Here is a 21741-nt window from a genome sequence, read left to right as displayed (position 1 = left end):
TGGATCTTAAGGGAATTACACTTAGTGAAAGGAGCCAGTATGAAATGGTTTTATACGGTACGAGTCCATTTAAAAACATCCTCAATGTGACAAAACAATAGAGACAGAGAACAGGTTTGTGCCAGGGGACAGTGATAGGATGGGTGGATGGCTGAGATTATATAGCAGGGGTATGAGAAAATTCCTGAGTGATGACGGAATGGTTCTATATCCTGACCATGGCATTATAGGACTCTACACATGGGTTAAATTTTCATAAACACACACACACACACACACACACACACACACACACACAAAATGAATGCAGATTTTAAAAAAGGTGAAAGAATAAGGTCTGAAGTCTGGTTAACAATAATGTACCGTTGTTAATTTCCTGGTTTTGATATTGTACTACAGTTATGAAAATGTCACCTTTGAAGGAAGCTAGGTGAGGGCTCAAGAAACTCATGTACTATTTTTACAACTTCCTGTGAGTCTAATAATTTCAAAATAAACAGTTTTCTTGAAAAGCCAGCAGTGATGCTTACTTTTTTCCTTTAATGTAGATTTCCTGTAGTTAGAGCTCATGTGTTCTCCAAATAACATGACTAAATTACAGGAAAATCCTGTGCTGTACTGGTTGGAGAGAGAGTGATATTTACATAAATTGAACATTTTGTGGAGACACAACCCTAATCAGGTGGAGACATGTTGCCTTAAAGATAACCCAAGACCAAGAAAATGTATGCTTACACCACCCACGTATCTGAGTAAGGGTGAGAAACCTGAGTTAATGTTTTCTAGATACTATAGTGTGTGTGTGTGTGTGTGTGTGTGTGTGTGTGTGTGTGTGTGTGTGTGTGTGTGTGTGTGTGTGAGAGCGAGCGCAATTGTGTGTGTTCTTTATTGGGAGGTACATGGGAAGAGCAAAATCACTTTGGTTTTTCTGTTATAGAAAAGGTTGAAGTTATATTTGGTAAAAAGAAATAAGAAAACGGATATCATGTGAATCTTTGAACAGCTGCATTATAGGATGTGGACTAAGAAGACACTGAGAGCCCATCAAAAGGCAGATAAACCAAGTAGAAGGTACCAATGGGCAAAGGAACTGATATCCTGAATATTTCATGGTTACAATTACCATTGTAACCAGAGGGGGGGCGGAAACAGGGGAGTGGAAGCCTCAGGCCACAGGCCCAAAGAGAACAGGAGAGGGATGGGCAGAGACCGCCCCCACCTCTCGCAGCCTTTCCCACAGGCACACGCACATGCCCCAACCCAACAGTGACTTTCTTTTCCAAATCTGGTTCCCTCCTTTCAGCATCTTCTTGATTTAAAAACAAAAGCAGTGTGATCATACCTTCCGACACCCTGGTGGCCTCAACATCCTGTCCAGAACTGGAAGTTTCATGAGTTCTGCATTAATTTTGTTGTGGTTGACATCTCAGCCACCACAACCCAAGCTGCATGGTAGTGAGGTCTTTGGGCTCTAGAGCCGACTGCCTGGGTTCAAACCGCATTTCTCCCATTTATTGGCTGTGTGACCTTGAAAAAAAACCTGGCTTCGTGTCTCTAAACCTCAGTATCCCCTCTGGAAAATGGAGGTGATTACAGTTTTGACCTCCTCAGCTTTGTGAGGAAGAAGCTGATTTGATCTCAATTAGCTAATACAACACCCTAAACTTCAGCTGCCTGTAGCTTGGGCACCATGGCCTTGGAACCCCGCACCAGAGCCCACTCAAGACATGAGGGTGCCAGGCTTTTCCTTGCTCAGATGCTGACCCTTCAGGGACACACAGGCGTTCCAGTGCTGAGAAGCATTCACAGGGGAAGACAGCCCTACGGACTACAGAAGAACGTCAGGGGCACCTTTGCTGCTGTGTTTCAGAAAGTGGGTCTTCATTCCTCACTGTGTCCTGTAACCCTTTGTCCAAAGATAATTTAAAGTATAAAGTAGCAATATAGACACTGCTATAAATTTTCACTGTTACAACAGAAACTCAGACATTGTCATAAAGCCACTGATGATTATGTTTGGGGCGGAAGTGTTCACAGTCACCCAGCTCCCCAAGGGAAGTCCTCAACTCCCAAGTTCAGGGACGTTTCATATCACCTCAGCCTTGTTCTCTCCCACGGGGAGGGACTCGCTCACCTCCGTTCCACCACGCCACCGCGGGCGCTAACTTGGCAGAACTAATGAGGACAGTGAATGCCTGGTCACACACACAGAACACAGTAAAGCATGCACTGGGGCTCAGGTAAATGTCCATTTTAGTTTTCACAGAAGTGAACCTTGAGATGTTTCGAAAGGGGAGGCTGGAGGTTGGACAGCCTCTCCTACCTGCTCCAATTGCTCAGACAGAGATCAGCAGGTTTAGTCTGATGAAGTCATGGAGGTATATTTTCAGTAAGCTCCTTAGTAGTTTCAACATCTCTCCTTATATATTTTTTTAAAGTTGTGGTAAAAAACACACACAAGTTTTACCATTTTAACTACTTTTAAGTAGTTCTGTAGTGTTGAGTACATGCTGTTGTGCAACCATCACCAGCAGCCATCTCCAGAACTCTTTTCATCTCGTAAAACTGAAGCTCTGTCCCGGTTAAACACTCCCCACCACCCAGCCCCATCCTACTTTCTGACTCTAGAAATGTGATGATTCTAGGTACCTCATATAAGTGGAATCACACGGTATTTGACCTTTTGCAACTGGCTTATTTCACTTAGCATCATGTAGTCAAGGTTCGTTCATGTTGTAGCATGTGTCAGAATTTCCTTCCTTTATACGGTTAGTATTCCATTGTGTGTATAGGGCACATGCTGTGTATCCATTCATCTGTCTATGGACACTTGATTTGCTTCCACCTCTTGGCTATTGTGAAAAATGCTGCTATGAGCACAGTGTACAAATATCTCTTCGAGGCCCTGCTTTCGATTCTTTTGGGAATATACCCAGAAGTGGAATTACTGGGTCACATGGTCGGTCTATTTTAAATATTTTATTTTTATTTATTTATTTATTTATTTATTTATTTATTTATTTATTTATTTATTTATTTATTTATTTATTTATTTATTTATTTTTAAAAGATGACCGGTAAGGGGATCTTAACCCTTGACTTGGTGTTGTGAGCACCACGCTCAGCCAGTGAGCGAACCGGCCATCCGTATATGGGATCTGAACCTGGGGCCTTGGTGTTATCAGCACCACACTCTCCCGAGTGAGCCACGGGCCGGCCCCTATTTTAAATATTTTGAGGAGTCACTATACTGATTCCCACAGCAGCTGCACCAGTTCACATTCCCACCAACAATGCACAAGGGTTCCAATTTTCCCATATCCTCGCCAACACCTGTTACTTTCTGTTTTTTGTTTTTGTTTTTTAATGGTGGCTATCCTAATGGGTGTGAGGTGCCTCCTTACATTTCCTTAGGAGGAGCCTCCCAAGGAAAGTCCTGGGTGGGACAGCAGGATGAGACCTTGTGACTCCACTCAACTCTTTCCACATGACCTGGGCTCATCCATTACCTCTTCTGTGCCTTCTATCCTGTCTGCTTCCTGATGGCAGGATGCATCGTTTACATTTCTTTATTATTAGCTTCAAACAAGAAACATTTAATAAATGGCAAACTGATCACATAAGAGGGATTTGTTCCTCATTTCTCCCTTCCAATCCCTTTTTCCCACCTCTCAAAAAGCTGAGCTGCCCTCTGTCTGCCCAAAGTCTCTGGGACAAGGGACAGTGGCCCAGAGACAGCCAGGCAGCTTCCATGGGCTCCTCCCACCGTATTTCCTTGGGTCTCATCAGCCAGGCACTTTTCAATATCGTGTTCTTGGCCCCCGGGAGGCAGTGTGCATAGCAGACAAGCACTGGAGCTGACAAGCCCAGGTTTGTGTGTGTCCCAGCTACACCATGACTGGCCCTGTGACCTTTAGCAAGTTAGTTCACTCTTTATGCCTCAGTTTTCCCATGTGTAAAACTAGGATATCCACCTTATGAGCTTGTTCGACTGTTGAATGCATGGGAAACACTTGGCACATGCCTGACTCAGTGAGTGCTCAGAAGATGTGACTCAGGGCCGAGCCGTGGCGCACTTGGTAGAGTGCTGCACTGGGAGCGCAGCGACGCTCCCGCCGCGGGTTCGGATCCTATATAGGACTGACCGGTGCACTCACTGGCTGAGTGCTGGTCACGAAAAAATGAGAAAAAAAAAAAAAAAAAGAAGATGTGACTCAGCTTTGAAACTCCAATGGGCTCCCGCTGGCTGCCTCTCCACCCAAGCGTGGTCCTCCTCCAGCACCAGCCAGGGGAATCTTCCCAGCTCTTGTCCGCTCAGCCTGTCTCCTTCAAGAAAATTTCTTTCTCTGGTTTCACCAGGAGCTGCCTTAGCTGATTCCATGCTTTATCGCTAAGGGCATCTGTGGTCCTTTCTTAAGAGCTGGGCTGAGCCACCTCCTCTGTGTCTCTCTCCTGACACCGTGCGGGCTTCCACTGAGTCCATGGGTGCTGCCACCTGGGGTGGGAGTGCCGTGTGACTGGACCAGAAGGGAGGTTTCCTTCTTCGGGGGACACTGCCTGTAGCCTCCATCCATTAGGGCAGCCTCTCGGGATCTGTTTTCTAGATCGTTTCAGATAAGAATTATATTAATGTTCATTAGGAGATAATATATGTTTATTTTACTTAGCTCATGTGTGTAATATTTGTAAAAATAATATAGCAACAAAGGTCTTCTCATGGATTTCTGTTTTTCTATTTTCTCATAGGTGGGCAATCTACTGTAACCTGCAGATTCACAAGAGATTCACAGAAGAGGGAAAAGCAGATTTAAGCCCCCTTCAAAGAGGGTTTCCTGGGTCATCTGTGAAAAAAAGTTTTTTGAAAACCATACCACTATGGACATGGCTACAGGTAGATTGACGAGCCATTATTTCTAAGAGTCTAAGAAAGAGATAGGCAGTCCATGAAAAGGAGAAAACAGAAACAGAAGTGGGAGTGGAGGAAGGCCGTCCGTGATTGAGAAACAAGCGGCTGGCTAGAGAATCTAGAGCAGGATGTGAGAATGAGAGAAAGTGTTCAAAGAGCTCTGGAAATCAAGATGCCAGGCTGCCTGCCCCTCACCTTCACCTGATTCGGCTGAGACCCAGACCATGTGTCAGCTGACCCAAGGCCTCTGGCGTGGCTGCTGTCCTTTCCACCCTTGTGCAGCCATCGGCTGACGAGCAGCTGCAGAGCTCTCTGAGGGACGCCCCATAGCAGTGCCTCCCACCCGAAGTCCACCCACTGATCTGAAACCTACCTTTAGTGATGAGGGGGTTGGGTGGTTTAAACATCTTCCCCCAAAGCCTCTCTTTCAAAACTAAAATGCACCTGTGTTGATGAATCATGCAGGTGTGGGTTGACTGATTCAGTCATTGTTGTTAATATGCCAGCTAAAGATATGACATAAAGAGTTGGGATAGTTAATTTTAGGTGTCAGCTTGCCTGGGTTGAGGGATGCCCAGCTAGCCAGTAAAACATTACTTCTGGGTGTGTCTGTGAGGGTGTTTCTAGAAAAGATTAGCATTTGAATCAGCAGACTGAGTAAAGAAAATCTGCCCTCACCAGTGTGGGTGGGCAACACCCAATGCATTAAGGAGCTGGATAGAACAAAAATGTGGGGGAAGGGTGAGTTCTCTCTCTCTCTTCTTCAGCTGGGACATTCATCTTCTCCTGCCCCCAATTCTCAGACCTTCAGACTCAGACTGAATTACTCTACTGGCTTTCCTGCTTCTCCAGCTTGCAGACAGCATATCATGGGACTTCTCAGTATCCATAATCCCACGAGCCAGTTCCCATAATAAATCTCCTCTTATGTATCTCTATATATCCTATTGGTTCTGTTTCTCTGCAGAACCCCAATCAACACAAGAATTAAATCATAGGAAGAAAAATATTTATTTGTAAAATGGACACGAGGTCCAGAGTATTATAGGTTTTCTTTCCCTTTTTGTTACACTTCATGCAGCATACACACGTGCACAGAGCAAATAAAGAATGATCAAGTTGTAAACCTTAAAACTATACAATTAAAAAAATGCAACCAGGTTAACATTTGGGGAAGCAAATTTAAAAGCTTCCATAAAAACTTTTATAGAGCCATCTGTGAGCCTGAAAGTGTCACAGAGCAGAAGTACTGAGAAAAGAATCTGATGCCTGGGTATAGACATGAGTGCCCTCTGACAACCGTCAGCCCTGATGGGTCTGTTGCAACTTCACCTGGTGTCAGAGGCCTCATCTTCCCACACCGCAGGCTAACTTCTGCCACATCCTAGTAAAAAGAAGTCTGACGAAGCGTCATGCTCCCTGTTAGTTTGCCCAAAGATATGCCTTAACAAGGAGCTTTTCTGTGAGGGGAGAAGGGAATGTTCTGCTTCACAAAGGATTTATTCCAAACCGAGGGTTAAACCTCAAAAAATGACTTTTGTCTGCTCTGGAGTCTGCAAAAGTGCTGTATATTCCTATCATTCAAGGTATGTTGTCTAGCAACAATATGTGTGCAATCCTCCAACAGATGCCGCTGCTGTGGGGTCTGGGTTAGCCTGTGTGATGGCACACTGCCCTATGGGCCACGGTGGAAGCCACCTTCCTGTCCCATCCTCAGGTGAGACTGCATGTGAATGAGGCCTGCCCTCAGGAGTGCCTGCTTCACTCTTTATAAGATCTGCTTCATTCTCTATAACAGGGGCACAATTTTTCAATTCCTCCAAATCCAGACACAGAGAAATTAGATAGCAAAACTCAAAACCAAAGGGTAATATGAGGATATTTCAAAAAGTCTGTGGAAAAATAAAAATAGAATGAAAAGATAATATGAATATTTCCATGAACTTTTTGAAGTACTCTCTTATTGCTAACAAAGCTAGGTGGCAAAGTATCCCTACTTACCTCAATATACATAAACCACCAATAGCCTTAACACCCACAGGATAGTCAGATATGAGAGGTTGAAAGAAGTTAGGAAGAAAAGAGGGTGGGGCGTGATGGACCTGAAAACAGAAGAACCCCAAACAGACTAGGTACTCACTAGAAAGCACAGCAGGCCAATCTGAGAAGAACAGGGGGAGCTGGGAGGTCAACTGTCCAGTGCAGGGTAGTGCAAGGGCCCACGGTAAGAAGGAGAAGGAGGCAGGAACAGTCGGTCCCCAAAGAACACTCAAGACTGACCAGGACAGGCCCCACACTCAGAAGAAAGTGCTGGGAGAGGACTCAAAAATTGAGCAAGAGAGGATGAGCAAGAGGAAGGAAAGGGGACTTTCAGCCTGAACTGTGGGAAGGGAACAGCAGGAAATTCCAGAAAGCAGGTGGCCATACTTATGAACACAGAAGTGGGTGGCCTGTGAAGTTTGAAAATCTCTCCTGAACCCTAGCTTCATTCTAAAAGTCCGGGAAAACTTAATTTCATATGAAAAAACAAGCACCTGCGGAGTATTTGTTCAATCCTATACAAAGTAATAAGAAAGAAGAGAATAAAGATCAGAATACCACCATGACTGACAAAGACAGCACACCAGAGAGATGTTCTCGTCAAACAGTAAAACAAAAAGAACTGGTCACCTTCAGAGGATGTAAGGGAACCAAAACTCTTTAATTTGAAAATTGGAAAATGAAAGAATCCAGCATTTCCTATAGGAGCTATACTGCTGGGCAACCAGACAGTAGATAAAGGTAAGTAAGTCTTTACAAAAAAAGCCAAATTATGGGAAACTACTTATCAACTAGCCCAGTTTCTTCAACAGATAAATTGTAAAGAAATAAAATGGATGGAGGAGGAAACGATAGATTAAAAGAGAATTAAAAGACATATCAAAACATTTTTTAAAAATAGGTAGGGGCCGAGCCCGTGGCGCACTTGGTAGAGTGCTGCGCTGGCAGTGCAGTGACGCTCCCGCCGTGGGTTCGGATCCTATATAGGACTGACTGGTGCACTCACTGGCTGAGTGCCGGTCACGAAAAAACGACAAAAAAAAAAAAAAAAAAATAGGTAGGACTAAAGTATAAAGTCTTGGGGAGCAAATTTGGATGATAAAGGTATAAAAAGAAAAACTAAAACAAGTCAGATTATTACTACTTGTGGTGGGAAGGAGGAGACAGAAATTAAGGCAGGGCCTATGGTGGTGCTGCTTCCGGGGCGGCTTCTATTTCTTGCCCCTGGTAGTGTTTGCCTTATAATAACTCATGAAGCCGTATATTTGATTTGTTTGGTTTTCTGTATTTGTGTTTTACTTAAAAGCAAGTGATTTCAAAAATAAGTCAGATCTAGGTATAGAGACGGTCTCTGACATACAATGGTTCAATTTATAATTTTTTAACTTTACGATAGTGCAAAAGCAATATGCATTTGGTAGAAACTATATTTTGAGTATCCATACAGCCATTCTATTTTTCACTTTTAATAGAATATTTTATAAGTTAAATGAGGTATTCGGAACTGTTATAAAATAGGCTTTGTGTTAGATGATTTTGTCTAACTGTAGGCTGACGCAAGTGTTCTGAGCACATTTAAGGTAGGCTAGGCTGAGCTATGATCAGTAGGTTAGGTGTATTAAATGCATTTTCAACTTATGATATTTTCTACTTACTGTGGGTTTATTGAGATGCATCCCCATTGTACATCAAGGAGCATCTGTACCTACATGGATCAATGTCCAAAATATATGGTTTAGTGAAATGAGGCAAGTACAGAGGGTGTGAATAATATGATATGCACATTTACATGTAGAGGTGGTATTTACATGTGCATAGACTATCCCTGGGAGCACACATGAGCAATTGGGAATGAGGGCCAGAGGGATGGGAGGCAGACCTACTTTCATTACATACCTTTTGAATTTTCACTGTCCATGATTATCATTCAAAAAAGGCAATTAATTAACTATTTTTTAAAAAGTAATAGTCCCAAAGGACCTGAAAAATCTCTTTCCTCTAATTTTATATATGCCATACCACATTTTGGGCTATAATTTGTTCATTGAGGAGGATACACAGGCTAACAGGTGGGTGGGCCAGGGAGTAGTGCTGTTTTAGTGACATTTGAGCTTCACATAAACTGCAAGGCCTTTTCTCATCTGAGAGTGTTTGAGGGTAGCCTGCACTTGAATATCCCTATAAATACCACTATGTGTGTCCTGACTACAGGTGCCCACCTTCTAGTAAGGGCTGTTCCACCCCTTGGAGGCCAAGTCACATCATCTCTACAGGACAACCCTCCATAAGCTAAAGTCACTCATTTCTCCTTTCTCATCAGCTTGTTTGAATGGACTGGATTCGACAGGGAATAATAGCTTTTCTTTTGTTCCTGTTAAGACATTTTTCAGGAGGAATGAAAATATTTCGGTTAAATTCCACATAGAGTTTCAAAATAAAATATTGGAAATGTTCTGAGTGGTTTACTCCTTTTCAATGTTTTTCATTATTGCTAGATACTATTTCTTGGGTGAGATGTATAGTGACTTCAGGGATTTATAACATAATTACTTCGAAAGCAAATTGAGAATTACTTGGTATAACATGTTATAAATAATAAGGTACCTACATAGAAATTAAACTAATAGTTTATTTTATCTTTTTCAAAAATTACTGTAGTATCGCATACGAATTTTTTTTTCTGTGTCACAGAGAATAAGCATTTTTAAGTTTTAAAGAAGACACTATCAAATTGCTATCACCAAAAATTAAACCAATTTGTATTCTCAGCCACAGTGGAGCTGTGATCCAGTTGTCCATTTCCTGAAACCTTTCTAATACTGGATGTTATCAGACCTAAACAATTCCTGAAGCCGTCTCATAGGCAAAAATCCCACTGCCATCTTAATTTGCATTTCCTTGGATACTAATACGAGTGATTATCTTTTCATTAATACTAGCAATTATCTTTTCATTCATAATTGTTATTTCTTTTTTGTGAAATGCCCATTCACAGCCTTTATCCAGTTTTCTACCAAGTTTTCTCATTGACTTCCTTGTGTATTAGGGATAGTAACATTTTTTCCCAGTTATAAATGTTACAACATCTTCTCTCCCTCTGTTGCTCATCTAAATTTGGGGGAAAAAAATCTTGCCATATAGAAATATTTAATTTTAATGTTGTCAAATGTCCTTCAAAATAAAATTGGAGTTTCAGATCACATTTCAGAAGGGCTTTTGTTGTTTTTGCTCAGGGCTTAACTGGCTTCCTCCCACCCTGGAAGAGCAGTAGCTAACACCCTGGCCCTGAACCAGAGCTCACCCCTCAGCATTCGACTTTGCATCGTTTTTCTTTATTCTAGCACCTGCTCTTGTGGATCTTACACTCGAGCAAGAGAATCCCCCAGAGGGCTTGTGAAAACTCTGATTTCTCAGAAATCTCAGAGTTTCTAATTCAGCAGGCCTGGAGTGGGCCTGAGAATTTGCATTCCAACAAGTTCCCAGATGACACTGATGCTGCTGTTCTGGGGCCACACTCGCTACCACCCAGGCCAAGTCACTTCATCTCTCTTCTGAGCTCCTTCCATAGCTTCTGCCCCCACATCCATTATGATCCTTCTCCTAGCCACTTGCCACACTGCAGCCAGAGGGATTTCAACACCAGATCATGGCATTGTCTTCCTCCCGACTCTTCCTCGGTGATCTTTGGACCACCTTTTGACAGTCTCCATTGTTTCTGAACTACTCTTCTGAACACTGGCTGTAGGTAGCTAGGAAGTGCCATGCTCTTTCCTGTCCCAGGGCCTTTGCACATGCGGTTCTCTCTGCCTAGAATCCTCTTCTTTTGCCCTTATGGTGGTATTTGGTCATTTTAAGAAGATGTAAAATGGAATCACACTTACTGTCAGGCTGGTACATGGATCAGATCATTTAGCTCTGAATGAACCCAGATGACTGCCAACGTCATGTGCCAAAATGACTTTGTGTTTGGGCTCACCAAGGAGCTTCCAGGAACACTGTGAGAAGCAGCATAGCTTTTTATTTGAGAAAAGTGGCCTCCAAAAGAAAGGCATTTTCTAACAATGGTGACAAAAGTGAAGAGAATGTAGAGTCTAGAATCCACAGTTAGAATATGGGAGTTTTAGGTGAATGACCCGTACACGAAATGAGTGAGCCTACTACAGGCTTTACATGGAAATGAGAACAAAGTATCTCCATCATTTTTTGTAACTTTATTTTGGCAGTCGGGTAAATTTATAAACAATATTATTCAGTGGTGATATAGTATAGGGTTTATTTTATTAGTAAAATATTTTAATAGCTTCACAGAAACATAAAAGACTTTATTCCAATATTTATAGTTGCTGAGGATCTGAAAGAATCACTTGAAATTTCCAGTTATAATTTTAACATTTTGGGGGGAGAAATTATATGCTCTAATGCCATTTGGGCACTAAATTGGAAATTTGCAAAGGTCTCAAGCTCAGTGTCTCATGAATGTTAAGGCTCTGCACAGTATTTTGATCAGAACTCTTCCCCTTCTGTACTGGGGGAAACAGAGTGACACATGGCACACGTTAAAGAGATGGAGACTGGGAGACTAGGTGAGTGATACAGAATCAACGAAGAGTGGAAGAGGCCAAATTGTGCCTTTTCACTTAGTTCAGGCTCACATAAATGAGCTTGCACAAGAGAAAGGGATTCCACTGGAGTGGACGGTACTGGCAATTTGCGTGCATTTTTCAAAGCTGTAACAGGAGAATAAACTGTCAGATGAAGGGCTTTATTTTTTCCATCTTGAAATGGGACTAAGACACAATATTTGTTAGAATTCTGATTGTATACTTAGGTAATAGGCAGAGATTGTGCTGATAACACTTTTTTTTTTTTTAGATGGAGAGTCTGAAAATTATATGCAATCAGTGTCAGACTCAGACCAAGAATTGAGGTCTCCTGACTTCCAGTACTATGTTACATCAACTTAGTTCTTTCTCTGGGGAAGAAACCAAAATTCAATAAATATATTTTTTATATGCAGGGTCCTGTGGCAGGTGCTTGGGGTTAGGGTGGGGGATATTTGCAGATTGCTTCTTGAGTCACAGGTCCATCCCTCACAGGGCTCCCACTGGACTTGTGAGGGCAAAATGCAAATACAGGTGGTCTTTGCTTTTCCTGTCTGATACACATGAAACTCAGTTACCATAGTTTAATCAAGTAACATCAGTCCTCCAACAACATGGTTTAGATTTCTGTTACTGTGGCATATTAACTCATAATAATTGTTTAAGTCATTGCGCGGAGCACAAATTCCCCCACTAGCTCTTCAGTCCACAAATCACTTCGTAAACAGCAGGTGCACGTCACGATCAGTGACCAATCATGACGTTTCTTTCAAAGTCTGTAGTGACCAGTCACTGTGCATCTGCTACTCAGTTTGCACACTGCCAGCAAAGGGTGCAGTTGTGCTGCCTCCTTGTTTCTCAGAGATAAATCCCAGTGACATTTTACAAAAATGGATAAGTCAAAGAGAAGAATTGGCCAACAAAGATGTAAGTACATGAAAGAAACAAAAAGTGATAAAGACGGAAGTGAAATTTGAATGGAACGTAAATGGAGTTATAGAAGAACTAGTTGAACAGGAGAAGGATGACCTGCTGCCTTTGGAGACTCCCTAGCTACGCAGCCCGAAGAACTTACTGTGAACTTACAGACATAAATGAGGAAAGAGGTTTTGATAAAAAGAATGAAGATGTCCAGAGGAAGTAACGCCAGCAAAACAAAACAAAACAAACCTCACATTCAAGGAACTCTCAGATATATTTTATGACATTGAAAACACAAAGGGGTAATGTTGGAAGTGATCCAGACCTAGAAAAGAGTGTGCCCATACACCAGGGTGCAGACAAGATGCTGCCCCACACAGTTGGTTCTACCAATGAGAAGGCAAGTCCTGTTCAAACCACTCTTGATAAGTTTTTTTACAAAAACCCAAAACAGATTAATTCTCAGTATTCCTAGTATTTTAAATGACAGTGTGTTAAAGAAATACTAGTTTTACTATTTCTTTTATTTGTCTATATGTTTATAACTCCCAACAAGAGAGATTTTAATGTTTTGACAAGCATTTTTAAATGTCATTGAAAAATCATATTCTTCTCATTGGTTATGAAGATTTCTTGACATGGTTTGAGATTGCATGGTCATTTTGACAGTTCCACACCACCATGCAAAGTGAGGACTACCTGTACATGAGTAATTAAATGATGGATTATATAATATCATGATACAACTGCTGTTGCCAATTAATTTTCATCGATACTGATTTCCTGAAAAGGTCTAGGGAGGGAGAAATCTCTCCAGGCTGGGAAGAGGATGATGATGAGGATGGAAGACCTGGGATGGGCTTTGAACTTTCCAATTTGGACAGACCTAGTGGAAGAAAGGTGGTGTTCCAGGAGAGTGGGACATTGTGAACAGAAACTCACGGCAGCCTGCGTGGTATTATTGCCTGAATGATGTCATAAGGCAGACTGCTTGAATCTGGAGTCTGTTCTCCCTCAAGCATCTTTCCAGACTTCACTGATGTCCGAGTGCATGTCTAACAAGTGGTTTTCAAGCCAAGCATGCTCAGATCACAAAGACTGTGGAACAATGTAGCACAGAAGGTTTGGCCCAGCCCACTGAGTTGTGCTCTGGGCACCTTCTCTCATTCTAGAGGCTGCCCTCAGCCTTATTCTGAGTAAAACACAGCCTCTCAGGTGTTAGGAAGTCTTCCCTAAGTTGTCGCTAATAGTAACAATCACAGTTGTATGGCTTTATAGTTCGTCTGTGCTTTTGATATAAAAAGAGACACCTAGGAGGGTTGGGAACCGAGGCACCCTGGAGAGCTTGTGCTCCATTTCAAGGGCAGGGCTGCTGCTCGGCTCCTGGAAATGGAGGGCCAGCGCTGTGAGCTCGATTAAAGTTTTTAATTGAAGCCAGAAATTTTATCTTTATATGAAATTTCCCAATTTGAGAAGACTGACTCAAGCTATGGAAGAACACATCACCTAGCAGGCAAACAAAGCACATCCCTGTGCCCGTCCTGGCTGCCCACTTGTAACTGTTTTGCCAGACAGCAGTGCTGTTTCCTACACAGTATTCATCTAGTCTGACAAAGTGGGGATTTTAAGGATTTTAACACCGTTACTGTTGTTACTCATTTTCATAGGAGGAAACAGGCTTATGGAGTTTAACCTGTCCAAGAAAGCACTGGTGTGAGGCAGTGGACCCAGGCATCTCATGCCTAACTTAATGCTTTTTCCTCCTCTACATCAGCTTCCTAAAGTTTGCTCTATCAACTGTAAGAATCAAATAAAAAATCTCAAACATCAGCACTCAAGAGGCTGTGTACCCACGAGGTTCTGGGGACCTGGGAAGCAGGACCTCATGGTCCGTAGGTCACCTTTCTCTAGGTCATCACCATTGTGATCAATTTGAATACACTTCTGTCTTTACTAGTCTAAATGAATGGATTGGTCAATATAGTCTTCAAGGAATCCTGCACCATTATTTCTCTTACCTAAGCTTTCTGCACATTTGGTGGCAGTCCACTCGAGTAACTGGGCAGCCTGTTACCTATAAAGTTCAGAGGCACATGATTTAACAGTCAGAAAAGCTGAGGATATGATCAAACATCTACTTAAGAAAAATGATGGACTTGCTATCAACATGTTCTGAAAAGATGAACATTCCCTGCATAAAGATGGGCTGGGTCAAGATTTAGGTCACTTCACTTCAACAAAAGATGAATGGATAACTGAAGCCTCAGAATTCTTTACCACATATTTAGTAGTTTAAGGTTGAAAATTTTAAAACAGATAGAATCTTGGTGATAAAAATATCTCAGCAATGCGGTTCTAGAACTTCTAACTTTAAACCATATAATGACCTGGTGAAGACCCAAGCAAAACTAGCTACAAAATGTTCCCTTAACTGGTTGAATCAAATGTCAGAATCAATATGATTACTGAAGTTGTAAGCCAGTTAAGTAATGGGGGTATCTGCCCAAAATGATGACATTAGAATAATCGATCTATAGTGCAACATCATTGTTATTAGGGAATTGCAAATTACAATAATGTGACACCACCACACATGTACTAGAATGGCTAAAATCCAAAAAACTAATAATATCAACTGCTGGAGAGGATGTGGAACAACAGGAACTCTCATGCACTGCTGGTGGGAATGCACAATGGTACGGCCACTTCGGAAGACAGTCTGACAGTCTGGCAGTTTCTGACAAAACTAAACAGTCTTACCACAGGTTTCAGCAATCACACTCTTAGGTGATTTGAAAACTGAACTGATTTGAAAATGTATATTCATACAAAAACCTGCAAGCAAATGTTTATAGGAGCCTTATTCATAACGGCCAAAAACCGGAAGCAACCAATATGTCCTTCAATAGGTGAAGGAATGAACAAACTATGGTATGTCCATGCAATAGAATATTATTCAGCAATTAGAAGAGCCAAGGTGTCAAGCCACAAAAGGTTATGGATGAATCACAAATGCATATTGCTAAATGAAAGAAGCTAGTCTAAATGATTCTAACTACATGACATTCTGGAAAAAGCAAAGTCACAGAGACAGTTCAGTAGTTGCCAGGGCTTTAGGAGTTCAGGGGAGGATTGAAAAGGTGAAGCACGGGATTTTTTAGGGTATATAATACTGTCATGATGAATATAAGCATTTGCCAAAATGCTATGAGTTAAAAAAAATTTTTTTTAATGAACTTTACAATGCAGAGAGTAAACCTTAATTAGGCAAATTTTTAAAAATTAGGAGGTTGGGTAACCCAGGATGAGATGCAGAATGTGACAAAAGAATCTTGGTGTCCTACAAAGGTATGAGACAACCTGGCTGAAGCGGGTGAGGAATGCAGTGCTGACCCAAGCACCTCTGGGAATGAAAGGGGTCCGTAAGGATGAAAGGCACAAGGCATGACACATAAACACTGTGTTCTAGTTGGTGACGTTGGTTCCCATGGAGGCATGGGTCAACAATTCTGAAAACACTGCATGTGTACACTGGAATTAAACAAGCAAATTAAGTAAATGATGGAAGTTAGATTTCTCACTATGGGAGTGGGAGGTCACAGATAAACAAGTGGAGGAGGCTAGAAGGATCCATGCAGCAACAGATTACAGGTGGAGACCTCAGTATGAACTCGTGCTTATCTTAATATAGTTACATATATATGGCTATCTGTACATATACATACATATGGTTACATATAGAATCACTTATAGATATGCATATATAGACAGGTTAGTACACACACATATATTTCCTTGCTCTGTCATCCAAGAAGGCCCACAAGCAATGACTCCCCAGTAACCATGAGCATACCTAGTGCCCAGATCTTGATTTCTAATACCATTTTTCAGTAAAAGGAACCAGAGATCCTTGGAGAATGGCTGAATCTGGGACTCGGGCTGGAAATATACAAGATGAGCCTGGAGCATCTTGCAGTGCCAGAAAAGAAGGCAGCACTCACAAAATATATCTCCACAATGATGGGGATATGGCCAAAGGACAGAGGAACCAACTGAAAGAGCTCCCAATGTCCAAAGCTGGAACAATTATAACAACAAAATAAAATAAATATAATGCAAAACATAAAATAAGTATCCATGAATCCATATTATGCAAATAAATGATTGAGTAAATAAGTAAATAAATAGCAAAGAAGAGACAAATCTCTGGAGCAGAAGAATGTCAATTCATGTAGCTTCTCTGCCCTTGAGAAGGTGGAGCATAACCCTGCCCTCCTTAAGTGTGGGCTGTGCACAGCAACTTTCTTCCAAAGAATAAGTGTGGGAGGGTGAGGGGGATGTGGGAAGAGTCTAACTATGAGAAAAATATCCAAAAAATTCCAATTGAAAGCAATTCTACAAACTAACCAATAATCCTCAAAACTGTGAAAGTCATCAAAAACAAAAAACATATGAGAAACTGTCACAACCACGAGGAGCCTAAGAAGACATGACAACTAATTGTAATGTGATATTCTGGATGGGATCCTGGAACAGAAAAAGAACATTAGGGAGAAAACTTGAGGAATTCTGGATAAATTTTAGACTCCAGTTAATAATAATGTATCCACATTGTTTCATTAATTGTGAGAAATCTACCATATTAAGGTAAGATATTAATAATAGGGGAAATTGGTTGTGGAATGTACAGGAACTCTGTACTTCTTTTGTAATTATCCTGTAATTCTAAAGCTGCTCTAAAATACAAAAGTGTATTTAATAAAAGGTAAGCCAGATTGCATTATTTTGCTGCTTGAAGCCCTTCCAGTCATTCACCCTTGAAAACATTCATATTGAGTGACTTTTATGTTCCAGCCACTGTACAAGTTGCTGAGAATTTAATCATGAGCAAAGAAAACATGGATTCATAACTTAATAGGGAAGATTAGATATAATTTAGATTTTAGAGTCTGGGATGGACCTCATGCAGAATTTAAGAGAAGGGATTTATCAGATTTGGATGTCAGGGCCAGAGATCAGTCCCATTCTGATTTTTGGAATAGAGATGTATCTGATTTGTACTTCAGGGACAAAGACAAACACAGGTAGACTTCAGAGGCTGAGGTTCAGGTACTAGCGATCTAAACTTTAGGGACAGGGATACACCACACTCAGACTTCAGAGGCAGATACCAGTCCAGGACTGATCAGGGTTTTAGGGGCAGAGATGTGGAAGCTTGTATGGAATTTAAAGATAGGGAGATGCCCTCTGTGGATCCAAATATTTTGCATTACAATCAGCCCTCTACACAAGATAGATAGCATTCTAGTATAGAACGTGAACGAGAGAAGAATCTGCACATACCACACAATAGAAAGGCCTACTTTTGGCGTTAAGAAGGAAGAATTCGAGCATTCAGAAACAATAGAAGAAGAAACACAAGGTATAGCCTTTAAACATCAGACTTTCAGAACAGCCAGAGTCCAGTTCAAGACCAAGACAAGTCACAGCTTTCTGGAGGTGAACAACAGGGTTCAGATGCTGGTCTGTATAGATAAGAAGGTGGTCTGGACTTTCTTGGCTGGCAAGACACTGAGGACAGAAGCGTGGAGTACCGTGACTTGGATCACAGGCTGCTAGGAAGCCAGATACTTGGCTATGGTCAGAGCAAGTTTTTTCTAGAGGGAAAAACTGCCTGAGATGCACAAAGGGACCTTCAGGATCAAGATGATAGCACTGGCCTGAGTGAGGCTTACTCGATTAAGTGGGGTGCCTGAGAATGCCACAAAAGGCTCAATGCCTTTCAGACTCCTGACCACGTACCTGCAAAAGACTTGCAGTTGAAGGAGTATAATACAGGTTATGCCCTATGGCTATGTCTGCATGGAGTTTTCACTCTTGGAAGATGCCATGGGATGCATGGAGGCCAACCAAGGAACTTTAATGATCCATGACAGAGAGCATCCTCGAGTATGTACCAAGCCCAGATTTTTGGTCCTGCAAGTGATGTAAGGCCAACACAGGTGGGCACTGATCTTTGTGTTCATTCTGTAAATGCCCAAGGAAAGTGACAGAGGTGAAGCAAGGACGAATAACCTACCCTTAGTCTCAGAGAATATCCATAGTGGCACCATCAGAAAAACAACCCAACTAGCCCCCAAGGTCAAGTGACAAGGAACCCGACCCAGAAAGCATGAAGAAGGACAAGAACCAGACTTGGGCCATCAAAAGAGAGAAGCAGAAAGGTATCTGCCTTCTTCTCAAAGGGAAGGAATTGCTTTCCAAAGAGATCAAGAGATGGAGCCACGGTCTGGAGAAAGACACCAGTATGGTAAGAGCAAATCAATCATGCTGAGAAACAGCTCTTGTTCCACTCCCTGAGGTGACAGTGGAAGTGCTGGAGCCCGACGTCCACCTTGCTACTGCCAACGTCCGCATCATCAAGAGCAGAACTTGCCCCATGGGCCATACCTATGGCTTTATTGACCTCGACTCCCATGCAGAAGCTCTTGGCATAGTAAAGTTCTTGCAGAATCTTGATCCACCATTTAGCATTGTTGGGAAGATGGTAGCTGCAAACCTGGCCACTGGAAAATGAAGAAAAGATTCTGGTGACCCTTCTGACCACACGCATTACTATCAGGCATCATCTGACTGCTACATATATAATTCCACTACTGGCTACTATTATGACCCCTTGAAAGGAACTTATTATGACGCCATAACCCAGCAAAAAGTCTATGTGCCCCAGGACCCTGAGTCATCTGAGGAAGAAGGGATCAAGGAAAAGAAGCACACCAGTCAAGGAAAGTCAAGTAGCAAGAAGGAAATATTTTAAAAAGACGGCAAGGAGAAAAAAGACAGAGGAGTGACAAGGTTTCAGGAAAGTGCCAGGGAGGGGAAGTCCTCCCAGAAGACGTCTTCAAGAAGCCCCTGCCTCCCACTTTGAAGAAGGAAGAGAGTCCCTCTCCACTCTCTATGTCTCCCAAATAAGGACTCTTGATGAGTAGAAGCATGAAGTAAAATTTACTGTCTGCTGATAGGAGTATTACTGGAGAATCAGAGCCTAAGGTGGTGAACCCAATGATTAGCCTCCTGGGCGAATAAAGGGGAGACCCCTCCCCCACAGCCCCGCACAGTGCAGCCCCAACAGCAGAAGGAGCTGATCAAGAAGGAGAAGGAAGAAGACACACTCACTGACTGGAATAAACCGGCTTGTCTGCTCTGCAGAAGGCAGTTTCCCGATAAAGAAGTTCTGATCAAATAGCAGCAGCTGTCAGACCTGTACAAGCAAAACCTGGAAATCCACCAGCAGACAAAACAGTCTGAGCAGGAGCTAGCCTATCTGGAAAGGAGAGAACAGGAGGGAAGGCTTAAAGACAGGGAAAAGCTCCAATCTTTCGACTCTCCAGAAAGGACACAGGTTATACACTCCAGCGAAACTGACAGTGATGGTAAACCTGTTGACAAAGAAGATATCAAGGCTAGCAGCAAAGGATGGTGTGTCCAACAGGACGATGGCTGGAGGAAAGGGCAGGCGTGGGGTATGGCCACCCTGGATTGGCTTCATCAGAGGAGAAGGAAGGCCAGATGGGGAGCCCCAGGAAGAACCAGCAAGAGACAGTCCAACGAGACTGACCGAGATGCTGTTAGAAGAGTCATGTTTGCTCAGTATAAAGAACTTGATTAAGAATGGGGACAAGTCACATAGGACACAACCTCCTTCATGTTTATTTGTGCATTTCTCCTTTTGTTTATTTACTGTTCTTGCTGCTAGAACTTTTTTAAGTAAACTCTTTTTTTTTTTATGTGAAAAAAAGATCAATCATTCCTCTGGAGGGGTCCAAGGAGCCGAGAGAGCCTGTACAGGGAACCTGACCAGGTCAGGGACACAGAGGAAGCTGCTCAGAGATGAACGGTCTCGGAGACACGTCACAGGAGGAAGCCTTCTGCATCCTAGAAAACTTGTATGGCCAGCATGGTTGGCGAAGGGTGTTGGGAGGTGAAGCTTTCAGGGTTGGTAGGGATCGTCAGGGAGCCTAACAGGCATTATTCAGGATTCTGGCTTGTTCCAAGAGCGGCTGGGAACCACGCTTGATCCACATCTCCCCTTCTCAGTTACACGAGGGTAGAGATACTGTCTGTTTTGCTCACAACTACATCTTCAGCACCTAGCATAAATCCAGGAATAACTTGATATATTTTCTTTAAACATTTTTTGGGGGGCAGGGGGTGTTGCCGAATGATTACAGATTCACAAGAAGTTGGAAAAAATGTACAGGAAGGTCCCTTGTACCCTTCACCTAGTTTCCCCCAGTGTAACATCTTGTATAACTACAGTACAATATCAAAACCAAGAAGTTAACACTGATGCTATCCACAGATTTCAGCAGTGTTATATAAACGTATTTGTGTGCATGTATAGCTCTATGCAATTTTGCCACACTCGTGTGACTACCACAATCAAGATCCTGTTCCATCATCACAGCCAAGAACTCTTCCATCATCATGAGCTACACCTACCACACCCTTCCCTAGTAACCATTATTATTCTGTTCCCCATCTCTATACATTTCATTCATGATTGACATGCTCAGTGACATGACCGAATGTGAAAAGCATTCCCTGCTTTTGGTGTATAGACTGGGTTGGAAGGGCAAGGACAAATATGAGATTATCAGTCCAGGGGAGAAATGACAGTTATCATTGAGTGCACGAGCTGGAAGCTGCAGGCAATGGGTGTTGTGGATTTGCTATTTCCAAGGTAGAACAGCTTCTGGTGAAGACAAAATCCTGAGTGTGCCTACAGGAGGGGACAGCTGAGATGGAGTGGAGCAGGACATGGAGACAAGGTTTGGGAAGAGTTAAGAGGCCACAGCTGCTGGGTTGGCTGCCATGGGACATTGAAGTTCCTTGGGATGATGGCAGGGCTTGAAAAGATCAGCCACCAGGAATGAATGGGAGTGTACCACCTGCACAGAGCTGAGAATAGAAGGCGGATTTGTCCCTGACACTAGCTTGTGAGCTGGTGCAGGAATGAGCTGGGTGACACAAGTTGGTGACTGTGTGCATCACTTGGCTTGTAGACGCATCTGTGTTTTTTTCTCTTTTTATAAGGACAACAGTCATTTTGGATTAGGGCCCACCCTAGTGTCTTCATTTAATTTGATTACATCTGCAAAACCCCTATTTCCAAAAAAGGACACATTCACGGGTACTGGGGGTTAGGACTTTAACACATCTTTTTGGGAAACACAATTCAACCCATCACAGGTGGGATGAGCATCACTGCCC

General features: G+C 42.4%; 1 pseudogene; it reads left to right on the top strand.

Moving 5' to 3' along the window:
• The first annotated feature begins 7508 nt into the window (after positions 1-7508).
• Positions 7509-20137, top strand: LOC134372533 (RNA-binding protein 6-like; annotated as a pseudogene).
• The last annotated feature ends 1604 nt before the right edge of the window (positions 20138-21741 follow it).

This window comes from Cynocephalus volans, chromosome 3 (genome assembly GCF_027409185.1).
Source record: "Cynocephalus volans isolate mCynVol1 chromosome 3, mCynVol1.pri, whole genome shotgun sequence".
Lineage (NCBI taxonomy): Eukaryota > Metazoa > Chordata > Mammalia > Dermoptera > Cynocephalidae > Cynocephalus > Cynocephalus volans.
Note: the sequence above shows the minus strand (reverse complement) of the source record. Positions and strands in the feature narration are given on the sequence as shown.